The 16,147-nt window shown below is 52.6% G+C and overlaps 1 pseudogene; it reads left to right on the forward strand.

The window, feature by feature from the left end:
• The window catches only part of LOC124985730 (BAG family molecular chaperone regulator 5-like), a 35,117-nt pseudogene extending 22,647 nt beyond the window's left edge, over positions 1-12,470 (forward strand).
• The last annotated feature ends 3,677 nt before the right edge of the window (positions 12,471-16,147 follow it).

The following is a 16,147-nucleotide window of genomic DNA, read 5'->3' on the forward strand; positions in this document are numbered from 1 at the left end:
GGCCACAAAGTCTTCGACGTATTCGGGGGTAGGTATGTTTCCCCTCTGAATCACGCTGGTCCATGACTGCTGTGATCAAGTCGCAGGGGTTCCAGGCCCATCCTTTAAAAGCACTGGCAGCTCCCCTTGGTCTCTTCTACCACAAGCCGCCAGGTGGGGAAGCCCGAGCTAGCCGTGTGGGAGGCCGTGTGGGAGAGAGAAGCACCTGGCTGGTCCAGCTCCCAGCCTTTGTGCTGTGTCAGCGAAGGCCACAGACATCATAGAGCAGAGAAGCCCCCCTTCCCTCGTCCAAGTCACTGGCCCGCAGTAGAGTGAGATGTAACAATAACAACAACAATAAATTATTGTTCTTAAGTCATAAAGGAGTTGCAAAAGAAATAACTGAACCACCATCGTATTTATTCTCCCTCCCAGGGAACTCTCTCCTTTCCATGCCGGGGTCACACACTCATGTGCTGCCCACACTCGAGTCCAGCAACTGAAGGAAACAGTCCAGTATGAAGCATCAGTCCTGAGCTGGCCTATGTCCCCTGCCCCAAGGACCCCCGCTTAGCAGGTGTGCACCTGGCAATGCTGCAGGCTAACCCGGCACCCCCAGTGTATACATCTGCAAACCGGGGAAGCCTTCTCTGTGATTGTGCCGCTGGCTCAGGGCACCCTGGATTTCTCTGCAGGTTCCTGGTGCTACTGAAGGGAAGCTGTCTCTGGTGTGACTTAGAGAAAGGTCACTTATTGCTCTGGACATTCCAAGGACTGCCTCCTTGTAAAAGAGGGATGGGGATGTCCTTCCCTCTCTTCCTGTTCTCATCTCCCCTGGGGCCACCCCGCCCACCTCACAGAAGGGAGAAAAGGATTTCCCATCAGCCATGCCCCATGCTGCAAGGTCGCCAGCTCTCAGGTCCCTCCCAGGAAGCAGCAGGGCACTATATGCAAACTAAATAATAGGTTAAACCAAACCCAAAGACAAGCAGCAGTCTTTGTGATTGTTCGCGGTTTCGTCTTAGGGGAACCAAGGACAGAGACCAGGCCTTAGATTTCTCCTGGTCCCCAGAACGAGACTGTGTCCTAAGGAAGGTTAGTGGATGAAGGTCAGGCAGCATCCCTGAAAAGAAATTGTGGGTCCAGACATCAGAGCCCAGAGGCACTTAGCCACATTCCCTGTCTGAGTTTTTGTGCCTTTCTCAGCAGGGATCTTGGGTTCTTGCAGGGTCTTATGCAGGAGCCCTACAGCTACTCTCTTGGAGTTGGGGCAGGGACAGGGAGCCGTCCCCCCCACCTTCCCATCACACCCTCAGCATCTCTGAGGCTGCTCCTGGAACTCTAAGATCCACAGAGCATAGTTTGAACGCCAGGGATTCATTCAGAGGAACTGAGGCTCCGAGAGGGGTGGGTGGGCTGGATGGGGGCCTGCTCATGCCAGGGCCAGGGCTGCAGGAGGGAGGCTGGGCACTGTCTCAGCAGAGCCAGGCTCTAGGAAAGGCTGACTTTTCTAGGAGGCAGAGGAGGAGAGCCCTCTCCAGCTTGCCTGCCCCCTGCCCCGCCCCCCTCCATACCTTCAGCCTCCTCACAGGAGGCTGACATCAGTGTGCAGGAAGTGAAGGCCTCGAAGGAGGGGCAGGAGGCCAGTGCTGAGGGTGCAGAAGGAGGACTCTAGGACCCCACAGGACAGAGCTCAGGGTCACTCAGCAGCCGGCAATCCCAAGCCCTGGAGTGGGCCGAAGAGATGGAGCCCGTTAAGTGGAGGAGTTCATGAGGAGAGCCGCATGACACCCCCTCTGGGAAAGGCACTGACATCTGCAAGACACAGCGTCTTGTCACACACAGAGTGTCACCTTGAAACCTGAGGAATGCGTCCGTTGCTGTGTGTCTGGGCAAGGTGTTTGGTATCCCTGAGGTTTGGAGTCCAGGCTCAGGCACGGGCTTCCTGACCCTGTCCTCTCATCTCACACCCAGGGTGGCATTCATGGCAGCCAGGGGGCCACCATAGGAGCAGGGCAGGGGCTTCCCAAGGCACCACCACCAGCCCTCCTTCTGTGCGAGTCACCAGGAGTGTTGCTGGATTCCAGAGGTGTGGACACCTGCGAGGAATCACGGTCACCTCCTGCACCCCTGCCTTGTCCTCCTGCGCGACCGAGGGGAAAGCTCCTCCCCAGGGCGACCTCACAGCCTTCGGCTTGCGTCACCACACTCCCCCAACTTGGCGCTGGCCTTGACCCAGAGGAAGTCAGCACCTCCTTCACTTTATGATGGATGGGGACCAAAGTCCCCGAATTTCACCATGTCCCTCCCTCCCCAGACTTCGAAGCGGAGACCCCATCTTGGTGTGAGAGCTTCGTGTTCAGCAGAGGCGGCTGGTTCCTCGGGAGGGGACCACGTGTGGCGACCCTCAGCGGGACCCAGTCGACTGGGTCAGAGGAGCATGTTTTGAAGAGCGCAACAGAGAAAGCGCCCCGGACACGCAATCCAGTCCTCACCAGCCACCTCGCCCTGGCCTCCCCTGGCCTCAACCACACTGCTGGCTCCTGGGATGCCCAGGACCCTCTGTCCTCTGGAGACCCCCGTCCTGCTGGACGTGGAGCAGCACAGCTTGGTAGTTTAAGGAACACCTTTGGGAGCAGAAAGTGCCTGGTTGGAAGGAAGGACTGAGGGGCTGTGTGATTCCAAGGGCGGACCTGGGCGGACGCAGCCAGGTTTCCACAGCCGGCGCAGCACCCACTGTAACCACTTTCTTCTTTCCTGGGGGCTGAACCAGCCCTGTTTTGTTTCCACAGTACTGGGGTTGAACCCCCGGGTGCGCTAACACTGAGCTCCATCCCAGCCCTTTTTATTTTTTTATTTTGAGACAGAGTCTCACTAATTGCCCAGGCTGGCCTCCATCTTCCGATCCTCCTGCCTCAGCCTCTTGAGTCACTAGGGTTGTAGGTGTGGTCACTGTGCCCAGTGAGCCTCGTCTTGTTGTAACAGACACTGAGTAAGAACAGGGGACCAGACACGTGTCTCCCCAAGGCAGCTGTGATCCCCAAGCCGAGGACGCCGTCCCAGTCCTTCTTCCAGATAAGCAGCTCTCCACTGAATTCAGCCCCAGCTTAACTCCCCCAACTGAGTTCACCCCCTGCCCCAGTTTAACTCAGCTCATCCAAACTCCACTTTTCGTGTAAAAACCACCCTTTTCTGTCCACAACAAGTGAACATGACTCAATTTAATTAGAAATAATGGCGTCCAGTCAGCCAGTGGGCTCTGTAAAGGGCTAAGTGTGTTGTACCTTGCACGAGCGGGCTTGACCAAGAGCCTGATAGCCACCCAGTTCCTGTTGGCCTTCTGCTGGGGTCCTCCTGCCTCTGAGGGAGTGGGGGGCACCGGTGTGGAAAGCCCTCTCATACCCTCGTGCAGGGCACACAGCCCTTGGGCCTGTGCTTCCCACTAGTGTGTCATGGCGGGCCAGTCAGTTTGGTGGGGAAGGTCCGTGAGTCGCCCTCTCTCAGCTGCCTCTTGGTTGAAAGGTGTACAGATGCGCGAGCACCCTGCTTAGGAGAGTCTCCACAGCCAGCCCGACGCAAGTTAGGGGGCCGCACGAGAGACACTGGGGTGGAGCCTTAGAAACAACCACTGAGCCCCCGAGAGAGAGAGGCAGGGAGACACTAGGAGAGGTGGACAGACAGGTGGCGCAGAGACAGAGAGGTGAGGTGGGAGTCACCCAGAGAAGAAACTGGAAGGGCGAGGAGAGGCAGGGCTGTGGCGTGATCACAGATCTCCAGTTCAGCTCTGGGACTCCCAGGGTTGCCTTGTGGCCTTGGGCAGGTGACTGGGCTCCTCTGGTTCTTAGTCCACTCCCTGACCCGGAAGAGAATGCTCCTGCTCCTTCCCAGCTGGCCAGGGATGGTGAGAGACAAGGAGCATCCTCAGGTGGTGCGGGCCCTCCAGGGCACCAGGGAAGCTGGAGAGAAGTAGGGAAGATGGATCTTGCTAGTGCCTGACTCTGTCTTCTTTTGAAAGGGGCGACCATTATGCTCCTCGCCACCTGTGGCTTCATTCCCATTTATGGTCAGGGTATGTGTGTGTGTGTGTGTGTGTGTGTGTGCGTGCACTCCTGGCTCATGTGCTGATGGATATGCATGACTGTCTGCATGTGTTTTGTGATAGGAAAGTATAAACGAGATGTGTGTGTGTGTGTGTGTGTGTGTACATACCTGTGCACATGCATCTTTGGGTTAAGTGGTGTGTACGTGTGTGGCTGTGGGTGAGCATGCATGAGTGTGTATGTGCATGGTGGTGGGGGGTGTGTGTGTGTGAGTGAGCCTTTAAGTGTGCACCTGAGCAGCTGCCAGAGAAGACGGCTGCAGACAAAGGTGGTCGCCTTGAGCCTGCTGCATCTGAGGGCCCTGGGAGGCGGCGCCTAGTAGGGCTGCACCACGCCTTGCTGAGAGACACCAGCGCTTCCTGGCTTCCATATCCTGTGAGCCTCCTGGACTTTCGGAGGAGGCCTGTGAAGATAGGAAACTTGCTAGCCGGGAAGCAGTGAGTGAGGTGGCGCTTTCTGCTCATCTCAGTCCCTTTGTTTGAGTCTTCTCATGGAACCTGATAGATTTAATTCCATTTTACTGATGAGGCGACAGAGACTCCCACAGGCGGTTGGGGCAGAGCTGGAACCAGGCCAGAGCCCTCCTGGCTCCAATGCCCTTAAGACCCCCTGCTTCCCCCGCCGCCTGCCCTGAGCACAGAGAGCCGCGAGTGTCCACTGACGTTGTGGATGATCATTGTGTCTTGGGTGACAGTGGCCATGGGCAGTCAGCGTCACCAGGGAAACCACACTGGTGTTCTCTCTCCATCCCTCCTCACGCCTGCTCTGCAGCTTTATGCTTTCCCTGGTCTCAGGCCCCATGCCTAGCTGGGTGACTCTGAGCCAGCCCCTGCCCTCTCTGGGCCTTAGTCTTTTTTTACCTGCGAGTGAGCAGAGTGCCAAAGACCAAGTGGAATGACAGATGGAGATGACAGGCACCTCGTAGGCACTCCAGATAAGAGCCCCAGTTCACAGGGGTGAGACCCAGGAGAGTAATGCGTCGCCACACAGCCCCCAAGGCCCACGAACTGGACCGCCTGGGAAGACCTCTGAGCCTGCTGTTTCTCAGCCGAGCCCCCTTGCTGCTTCCGCCTCCTGAACTGTGGCGTCTGCTGGCCTCCCTGGAGCCCAAGGGGCATCCTGTCCACCTTCCAATTTGTAGTGAGACACACCTCCTTCGGCAGAGGCACCTGGCCTAAGGGGACACGGATCCTGCAGGGCGGCGCCCCCTCAGCGTCTCACCCCAGGGAGCCTGTTTTCCTGTGCTGGTGGTCTTGGTCAACCCTGCGCCCACGGGACTCAGTTTCCCCATCTGCAAAACGATGCGGTTTTAACTTACAATCTCGCTCGGATCCCAGAGTCCCTGGCGCTCTGGGGATGCCACGGAGCCCAAGGCTGTGCGTGCGCAGTCCCGCGGTTTGTGTTCTGGGCCCTGGCCTTCCACCAGGGCCGGCTGAGCCGCTCGCCCTGTCTACCAGGTGGGCCCCCACCCTGACCGCCAGCACAAGGTTGGGGCCCAAAGGCCCGGGTTTGAGCTGACCCTCGGCCGCCCGCGCAGGCCGGCTTGGCCTCTGAGCTTCACTTCCTCACCTGTCAAAGGGGAACAGCGATGTGCCTTCTGCCCAACTCCTGGGACCAGGCCAGGTAGCGGGTAAAGCTCATGGGAGAACAGAAGCTTCACAGAGAGACAGCAGGTCATTAACCGGTCACGCAGGAGGCAGGGCCAGACCCACCAGGCCTGGAGTTGACAGCTGGTCGCCCCTCAGCAAGCTCTATGTGTAAAATGGGGAGCTAATCCTAGGTGATTTGGAGGTTAGGGTGGGGCAAGCAAGGTGGTCAACCCATGAGGGACTTGGAGCAGGCCTGGCCTAGTGGGCCGACAGGAGCTGCCCCTGTGCTTCCCCGGGACAGCCCCTGATCCTCGGCCCCCACAGATGTCCCTTCACCCTCCACCAAACCCATCCAGGCTCTCTGCCTCTTTCCATGGTGCCTCCCACCCGGCCGACCCTCCTCAGCCTACTTGCTTACAGTCACAACATTATTCATATGATAAGCATTTATTGATCGCCTGCTGTGTACCAGGCCCTGAAAGCACAGCAGTTAGGAAGTGTGGCTAGGGAGGCCCTGGCCACTTAGAGGGGCCCATCCAGCCCGAGAGTTTATGCTGGAGCTGCACGTGGGTCAGTGGGCTGGAGGACCAGGAACTAGGGATGCCTCCCTGGAGGACTAAACGGCCTCCCTCAGGCCCACCCCCCTCAGGGGACCAGGGGGTCTCAGGAGGCCAGAGGCCCTCTCCCCGGCATGTCTGCCTGGGCTCTGTGAAGCTCTGGGATCCACAGGCACAGAGAAGGGGATGAGCTGGGGGGCTTCGGGCCGGCAACTCCTGCTGTCCAGAGTCTTCCAGGCTGTCAGATGGAATGAGCTCAGTGCTGGGAGTTTGGAGGCACTGTTCAAGTCCACCCTCCTCAGCACAGGGGTCCATCAGGCCCTGAGGGGCTCACCCCATGGCACCCATGGAGTTTGAGTCCTCTGACTCCCATTCTAGTGCTCTTTATGCAGCTGTCCCTGCGGCCCCCATCCCTGGGTCTGCAACCCCCAGCCCCTGCTCCTGAGTGACCCAATCTGCTTCTGAAAGTGTCCATCAAATATAGGTCCATCCCAGAGCACCCCAGACCAGAGTGGACACCCCCCTTGAGAGTCCCCCACTGTCAATTGATTAATAATGACATATTAGAGATGGTGGCGTAAATTAATTTTTGAATTGCACCATTAGTGAGTAATTAATTTCTTTGCTCTGGGAAATGAAGATATTCCTGATGAGCGTGTTATCTAAATCTATAAAAGAGGAGAAGCGCTGAACAGGCAACTCTATTAATGCGAACATTGATCATCCCCACCTCTCCCTCATTCACGTGAGGATGTTTCCTCCTTTCCATTCCCCCATTTTTTTCCAGGGAGGGCAGCATCTATTTTTTCAAGGGGAGGAGGGGGCCCTTGGAGAGGAGGAGGCTGCTCTCAATACCTTTGGTGGTGATCGGAAGATCGGGTGTCCTTACCACAGCCAAATAATGTCCTTATTGGATACTGTTAGGGATACGGTTGCTGTGGAAACACAGGATCTCAACCTGCCAGGTTTGGATGCCAAACCTGGAACGCTCATTCTTCGGCAGCAGCTGGAGCCCCGAGAGGGACGGGAGGAGAGAGGACCGAGCTTGGAGGCCATGGTGTGAACTCCCTCCGCCCCTCTGTTGGACAGCGGCTGCTTCCTTTGGAAAGTCCTCCAGGATTAGCACTTCTCCCGTTTCACCCCTTCTTGCCCCTCTCCTAGCTGGTCCACTCCCAGCTGGCATGACGCCCCCTGGCCAACCTTGTTCCCTGCCTCCCGGACGGGCTAACTTGCCTGTGCATGTGACTCCAGGCAGTCACTTAGCCTTTCTGTGTCCCCTTTTCCAGGCTGATTATGAGGATTTAGTGAGATTATGAATGGCGAGTGCCGGACACGGTGTCTGGCTGGAGGGATTGGTCATGGGGGACAGGAGTACCTGGGCGAGCTGGGGAATGGAAGCAAAGCCCGGGCTCTGCTCTGATTTGGATCCCGGGCCTGCCTCCCGCCAGCTGTGTCCCTGGCACGTCACAATGCCTCTGATCCTCGGTTTACATTTTAATGGGGATGACAATGTAGGCAGTACAGGCAGGGTGGCCATGCCTCCCGGCTAGCCCGACAGCCCTGTTCATACCTGTATTTCAGCATTCTCACTAACCACGCTTAGTAGACACTTGTTGGATGCTTGCTGCCCCCAAGAGGGCCCAGGTGCTGGGTTCAGAGAAGTCCCAGGCTATCTGTCTCTTGCTGTGTTGCTGCAACCCAGCCAGTCTGGGTTGGACTTGGAAGGCCTCATTAGCTCAGATTCCAGGTCCCCGGGGGCAACCTCAGGCAGGCCTCTGCTCTGAGGTCAGAGACCAAGGGCCAAAAGGAGACAGAAGGCTGCCTGCCCCCTACCTAGCTCCCCAAACCACTGCTGGTGGGACTCTGACCCAGCTCAACCCCAATTAGTGCCCTGGGAGAGAGCCTGGCTGTGGCCTCCAGGCCACGGCTTCCTGGGATTCCGCACACCCCGTCCTATTCAGGTCCTGGCGTCAGAGCTGTCCCGAGGGCCAGGCTGGGCCTGGCCGCTGCCCTCCCTCCGGCTCATTAGTGTTTGTGGAGCACAGATGTTCAGCTGTGGGCCGGCCCTGTGACGGCTCATCATATGGCTGCTTAGGAATGAGGCCCTCTTGGGGCTTCCGTGAGGCCTTTGATGATCAGAGATACATGCCTGTATCCAGAACCTCAGGCTCCCTACCTGCAAAATGGGTAAAATAATCTCTCCCCAGCTTGTTATCGGATCAGACTTAATACCTGAGAAAGGAGTTGGTAAACTCCAGAGTGAAGTGTACGCTTGAGGAGCCGGTCCCCCCGCGTGACTCCCAAAACGAATGCCCGTGAGCCGGATCTGAAACCGGACCGTTTCCTTTTCATCCCTTGGCTTCTGTAACCATGGTCAAGTTTCCATGGAAACACCATAACTACCCATTCGCATGTGTGGGCAGGGTCCAGGCTCAGGGGCTGAGCGAGCTTTAGCGGGTGGCTTGGTTCTGCTCCTGGTCGGCAGGGGATCTGGGGCCCGGGTGCCTCGGTTTCCCCACCTGTTGCAAGTCATGCCGATGCCAGCACTGCCTCTCCAGGGGCTCCTGGGAGTGGTGGGGAGGATCGGGCTGCTCATTTGCTTGGCAGATACAAGTGAGAAGCTCAGAAGGTCCTCCCGGGCCAGAGACCCAGCAAGCTTTGTTCTCTCCTGGTTCCAAGGGCCCTGGTCACCTTTCCCCACCGTTCTAGGCCTCAGTTTCCTCTTTGGCCAAATGGCATCATAGTATCTATCCTGTAGGCCTGAGGAGTAGCAGCATCTGGCTCAGAGTCAGGTTGGGCCAGTGGTTGCTACTGCCATTATTATTTTTCACGGTGACAAGATTAAAATATGACCCCAGTGAGGGATACTCTTTTCATTTCTCCTACAGTAGCTGTGTGTGGGGGCTGATTTGGGTTTAGAGCCCTGGTTGGAAGCCCAGAACTCCCAGATCCTAACTAGACCTGACATTTGTTACTTGGTCCTTAAGCAACATCAGGATGTCCTGCCTCCTTGGCCCCAGCTGAAGGGCAAGGTGCTGAAGTTCAAAGTGACGAGTGTGGGGAGAGAAGTAGGTAGAGGACATTGCAGCTGACCCTTGGCTTCCTTCCCTACCCCAAGAATAACTGTCCCTGGGGAACTGGAAAGTAGACAGTGAGCCCAGGGGCCACCATCCATGGTCAGTGACTATTTTATTGTTGTTGTTGTTGTTACTCTGAAAGTGGTAGTTCCCTAGGGTCCTGGGGTCCTGGGAATGTCCCCAGGAGACACATTCAACTTTTAGCTGAGAGCGCTGGGGTTTTCAGCCTTTGACAAGTCCCCCTACCCCTGAGGCCCAGGTGGGATGGGGGAGTTGTGACCTGTGGTTTCAGAGGTGTGAGTGCAGAGACTGGAAGTAACGCAGGTGGCCACAAGGGGATTAAGGCTTGGCTGGGGGCTCCTGAGGGCACCACACTGAAGGCTGGATGGGTGGGGACTGACTGAGAGGGTCACTAAATCAGAGAATCTCAGTTCTGCTCCCTGGGCGAGTCACCCTCCTGGGAGAGCAGGGCCCGGGGGCAGGGAAGGTGGCACCAGGCTAGCAGGAGAGCGGCCCACGAGGAGGCATGGGCCAGACTCCCAGAGCAGCCGTGGCAAAGAGGCCTGGCCGAGACTGTGGTGGGGGAGAGGCCAGCTCCTGGTTGGCATCCCCCTGCGCTGGTTAGAGTTCTGTGCTGACAGATGAGCGTGTGCACCAGACTCCCAAGGCCTGGCACGTCTCCCTGGTGCAGGCCACCAGTTGACTCGTGATCCAGCATCCAAAGTGAGTTCAAGGGGAAGGCCAGGCCAAGACGCCTGGAGCAGCCACTGTGGCCAGTAGCTGCCACTGCTGACCAGGTCATTCCTAGCCTGGAGGGGTGAGTGGGATGCAGCTGGGAGTCCTGCTGGGCACCCCTTGAAGTGAAGGGTGACATCTCTGCTTTGCCTGGACAGCCATGATCGCCACCACCAGACCTCCTGGGGTAAAGCCCTATGAGGGCAGGAGGAGACCAGGGAGTAGGCAGCAGGGCCGAGGCCTGTGGGGGCCTCTGACACCCCCCAGGGACTGGTTTCCGTTGGTTGTCCACCTTGATTGAGCAAGTGAGCATTTGCTAGAAACCCAGGAACTTGGCACATGCACTCAGCCGTTCCTGACCCTGAATGGGAGACGAGTGAGCGAGTTATTCGGGTGTCACGTTTCTGCATGGTGTATGAGGGGTGGAGGGGGCACATGGTGGGGGGAGAGGTGCTAGTCCTCCGTGGCCCCAGAGGTTCCTTAGCATGTGTCCTTTCCCGGGCACTTCTGCACCCTGCAGGGAAAGCCTTCGAGATGCTGAAAGGGCGGGCAGATGGGACGCCGCGGAGCCTCAGATGGGCTCGGAGCGGCCCAGTTCCTCTGCTTAGTCACTTTTCTGGAAAGATTATGTACAGACTGGAGGGTGCAGGTGTCCTGGGAGGTTTGGAAGGTGAGCCGCTGGTTTCCACTCCACTAAGGGGTCCAGTTGATTAAGAGCTAAAGAATTCGTGCCGTTTCTACACCAATAGAAACATCTTATGAAGAATTTGTCTTATGAAGGCATGCGCTGCTCCCTTTTTAAAATTTTTTTTAGTTACAGATGGACATACTATCTTTATTTAATTTACTTATTCACATGCGGTGCTGAGGATGGAACCCAAGGCCTCACCGTGCTGGGCGCGCGCTCCGCCACTGAGCCCCAGCCCAGGCCCTGCTGCTCCCTTTTATGGTCAAAGAAATTTGGAATTCACAGCCCAGAGCCCAGCGCCAGCTCAGACTGGACTCTGATAACTGCCCTTTGTATAATCACTGCCATGTTCAGGTAGCATAGTGACTTGACAAGTCACCTCCTTTCTGTACTTGAGTGTCTTTTGGACTGCAACGACAACAAGCCCTTTTTAAAGAAGCGTACCTATGAAACGAGAAACTGGAGAGAATTCTAACAATAGCAACTCTTTGAGATAGACTCTGTGGAACAGAAGGAAAAGGAAAGCTTCAGCCAGCCAGGAAGAGGTAGCTCAGGGGACAGAATGTCTTCTGTGAGAAGGCAAACCATTCTCACCGGATCAAAGTAAAGAACATCCTTTTTTTTTTTGAGTATAATTTCTCACATTTCTGATTATCCAAATTGCAGGATCACATGGGTCATGCTGTCATACATGGACGTGAGGTAATAATGTCTGTTCCACTCACTGTCCTTCCGCCCTGTCCCCTCCCTTCACTCCCCTCTGCCTCATCTAGAGTAACTGTTCTCCTCTAGCCCCGCCCCCCTCTTTATTGTGAATGGGAAACCCAAGCCCTTGTGGAAGAGAAGATCACGTGCCTTTTTACAGCAGAGACAACCGTGGCTGAGGAGTCTGAGGAAGGCCTCCAGGATATCATTCTGAGGCCGACACATGTTAAGACAGGAGGGGAGAGCTTGTGGAAATAAAATACCACACTTGAAACAAAATCTGTGCCATGCACAAGATGATTGACAACTGCATGGAAAAGCAGGCTTCCCTTCCATTCTCGAGGACATGCATCCTTCTGTCACAAAGATCAGCTCTGTGATGTGTGAGGCGAACCAGGCCAGAGGCACTCTGTGTGCTTCTGATGGGAGTGAACAGCACTGAGACTCGCAGGCACTCAGCACGTGTGCTCTCGGGCTTGACTGCGGTCTGGGTGCTTTAGCTCCGTGTGGGTGTACAGAACTCACACACTCTGGGAGGGAGGTAGTCGAAGACATCAACAAATTATTGAAGTATTTGGATTTAGAAGAGGAAGTTGATACTACTTATGCAAGACCTGGATATAGGTCTTCAAGAGGATGAAGAAAAATAAAAAATGAACTTCTTCAAATTCAGAGTCCCCCTGAATTGCACCTGAACTCCAAGACAGAACCGCAGGGTTTGACTGGACAGCTGGATGAGGTGAGTCTTGGAAAAAAGAAAAAAATCCCCATGTCGGGGAAGCCAAGGATAGAGCAGGGGTTGAAGTGTAAACTGATCACTTCTGTGCACCGGAGCAAGCCCTTGAGAAGAGGAAGCTGTTTGCTGGTGGGGACCACATAAGGCAGTCTGGAATGTTCTTGGAGACCTGTTGGAGATCCAGGGAGAAGTCCTCTCATTTGATGGACATCAATCTGACGATGACTGCATCTGGCTGGAGGAGCTGCTGACCAAGCGGTTGCTGGCCTTGGATGCCGTGGACCTCAGGGAGAAGGGAGGGTAAGGCCGCGAAGCTCATCCACAACACCTTCGGCTGCCTCAGCCTGAAGCCGGATGAGCAGAAGTACGAAAATACCAGAGATCTCACCTTGATCTTGCTTGTTTTGCACTTTCTCTCAGCTTCTGTGTGTTTATGAAGAGCTTTCAGTTTGTGGAGCCTAGATGTGATTTATACATGCATATTTCAATCTTTGTAGTTATGATTTAAGCAAATTACGTTCAGTATCTCTGCTGCTCCTGATGTTGTAAAACATATGTCATTATAGCACTTTAACTTTTCCATTTGGCTCGTTAAAAAGAAAATGGATGTTCTCCTGCTCTGCTTAGCTCTAACAGGACCTTGGGCACTCAATCACGTCACTAACTTGTCTGTATCTCAGTTTCCTCATCTGTAAAGTGGGTTAACAGTAACGATATCACCGGATCATGGTGACTGGGAGATGGAATTGTGTGTGTCAAATGCCTAGCACGTGGCCTGCCCAGAGCACCTGCCAGGTGAACAACGTCCTGAGAGCTTTCATCCTGGGAGAAGTCCGGGGAGGATTTAAAGGAATGACTCCTGTCAGAACACCTGGATCAGTGTTTGCCACACAAAGGTCAAAATCTGTTGGTTTCAATCATTTTGGTTTGGAAGATAAACCAGAAAGGACTGGGGCTCCAAGGAAACCCAAGTAGGAAGGAGGAAGTGGGCAGGGTGGAAGAGGGGCCGCGTGGAGGGGAGCTGGGCTTGCGTGGCTATTTCCTGGCCATGCTCAGGTCTCTTCCCCAGAGGCATGCCCAGGTTTGAGGAGCAGAGGGCGTCTTGTGCGGGCAGGTGTGACAGCAGACAGGACGTCAGCAAAGAAAGGGAGGCCACCTCTTCCTCCCATGTCAGAATTACCGAGACTGGACTTAGCTCCTCCTATCAACACCTAGAGAACCACACAAAATACGTGAAGCCACTATTTTCAGGTATTGGACATCAGGCAGCTTCTAACGCCGAGTCTAAAGACAAGGGACACAAATACGGCGACCCTGTGTCTCCCCAGCTTGGAGGTGCTCTTCAGACGGCACTGCAGGGAGGAGGAACTCAGGGAGAACTTGGTGGATGCTCTCCATTGAGGTGATGGGTTATTATTTGAGGAGAGAACAGGAGAAAAGAGAGAGCAATCAAACAGAGAGAGCAGTTGAGCAGAGAGCTCACACGTTAGCAGTCCCTAGAGGAATCCTCAGACTCTGTTTCTAAATCTGAAGATGTGCAAGGCTAGCAAAGAATGGCTGAAGAGCTACGAGCTGAGCGTTCCCAGAGTTTCCACAGGCATGGAAGGCATTCACGTTCTGACTGATCAGAATGGAGAGTCCTCAGAAGGGCCAGGCATTGGGAAGAGGCCTAAATGAGCTCAGGGCCAAGGGAACGCTAAACACACCTTAACCAAATGTGAACACAAGTCTTAAAGGGCCAAACTACACTGTAAGCAGCCTAAATGCAGACTAAAAACAAGTTCAACGTGTTTTAAGAACTAGGAGATTGAGCCTGCCACGACACTGCTACAGTTTGGACAAGCGTCCTCCAAAGGCAGGTCTGAAGACCCGGTTGTCAGCCTGTGGTGCTACTGGGGGTGGTGGATCCTTGAAGAAGTAGAGCCTAGTGGGAAGAAGCCAGGTGAATGGGGGTGTGCTCTTGAAGGGCATATCGGGGCCTGAGCTCCTTCTCTCTCTTTTGCTTCCTCGCTGCCATGAAACAAGCAACTTCCTCCATCATGGGCTCCCACCATGCTGTGTGCCTTGCCACAGGCTCAAAGTCAACAGGGTCAAAGGACCATGGACTGAAACCTCTGAAATCGTTAGCCCAAAGAAACCTTTCCTCCTTATAAGCTGATTTATCTCAGGTATTTGGTTATCATGACAGAAAATTGATTAACAAATATGAAATTTACAATCTCCAGCATTCAACAAAAAATTGCTTGACATGGTTGTGGAAATGTTTGCAACTCATTTTAGAGTATTATCCTTATACTAAAAAAGATAAATGAATTTAAGTAGGAAAACTTTAGACCCACATCCCCGATGAGCACAAATGTAAAAATCCTTAACAAAATTTTATCAAGTCGAATTACAAAATGTATTAAACAGTTAATACCTCATGACAAATAAAATTGGTTCAACACTTAAAAATCAGTCAATGTAATTCACCATACCAAGAGACTAAATTTTAAAAAAATTCATTTCAAAAGATACAAAAAAAGCCTTTGATAAAACATAGCACATTCATGAGGGAGGATCTTAGCAACCTGGAAATAGAACACAACTTCCTCAATCTGATAAACTATTGTTATAATAATTAATAATGAGAGACTTGAACTGGGTTTGTAGCTCAGTGGTAGAATGCTTGCCTAGCATGTGTGAGGCACTGGGTTCGATTCTCAGCACTGCATACAAATAAATGAAATAAATGTTCATCAACAATAAAAAATAAATAAAATAATAATGAGAGACTTAATGCTTTCCCTGTAAGATCAGCACAAATCAAGAATGTCTACTCAAACAATTTCTATTTAATATTGCATTTGAAGCCCGAGCCAGTGCAATAAGGGAAGAAAATGAAATAATGGCACCAGAATAGGAAAACACATAAAACTGTCTATATTTGTGGATAGCACAATTATCTACATATAAAATCCCAACAATGTACCAAAAAGCTTGTAGAACTGACATATGTTTAGAATGGTTGCAAGATAAAATATCAATATACAAAATTCAATTATGTTTCCATGTACTAGCAATGAATGAGTGGAAATTGCAATTTAAAAACAATCTACAAACCACAATATAAAAACACATGAAATACTTAGAGATCAATGTAACAAAATATATGAAAATTTCTGTGCTATAATCTATAAAGTGAATAAAAGAAATTAAAGCAGACCTAAATGAATGGAAAGATATAATATGTACATAGATCAGAGGACTCAATGTTGTTAAGAGATTCATTTTTCCCATGTGATCTATAGATTAATGCAGCCCTAATAAAAATTTCATCATACTTTCTTGCAAATATTGACAGGTTGATTCTAAAATGTACATGCTAATACAAAGAAATTAGAACAGCCAAAACTATTTTGAAAAAAGAACAAAGTTGGATAATTCATGCTGTCCTTTTTAAGACTTGCCAAATAGCTACGATAATAAGACATATGACTAAATGAAACAAAATAGAGAGATCAATTAATTTTTCACAAAGATGCCAGATAACTTAGGAAGGAAAGGCAATCTTTTCAACAAATTGACTGAAACTATTGGTTATCCATAAATAAGAAAGTCAACTTAGACTCCTTTTTTTTTTTTTTTTTTTGTTACTGGAGAATTAACCCGGGGCACTTTACCACTAAGCCACATCTCCAGCCCTTTTTATTTTTATTAGCCTTGCTAAGTTGCGGAGGCCAGCCTTGAACTTGTAATCTTCCTGTCCCAGCTAGTTGCTGGGATTACAGGGGTATGCTGCTAGGATCAGAGGGATGTGCTGCTGCACCTGGAGAACTTTGACCCTTATCTCACACCATACATGAATTTTTTTCCAGATGGATCAGATCATAGACTTAAATGTAATGTGTAAAACTATTAAAAAACAAGAGAAAATATCCGTGATCTTAGGTTAGGCAAAGACTTATCAGACTGGGCATAAAACAAACAGTAAAAGAAAAA

This window comes from Sciurus carolinensis, chromosome 5 (assembly GCF_902686445.1).
Source record: "Sciurus carolinensis chromosome 5, mSciCar1.2, whole genome shotgun sequence".
Lineage (NCBI taxonomy): Eukaryota > Metazoa > Chordata > Mammalia > Rodentia > Sciuridae > Sciurus > Sciurus carolinensis.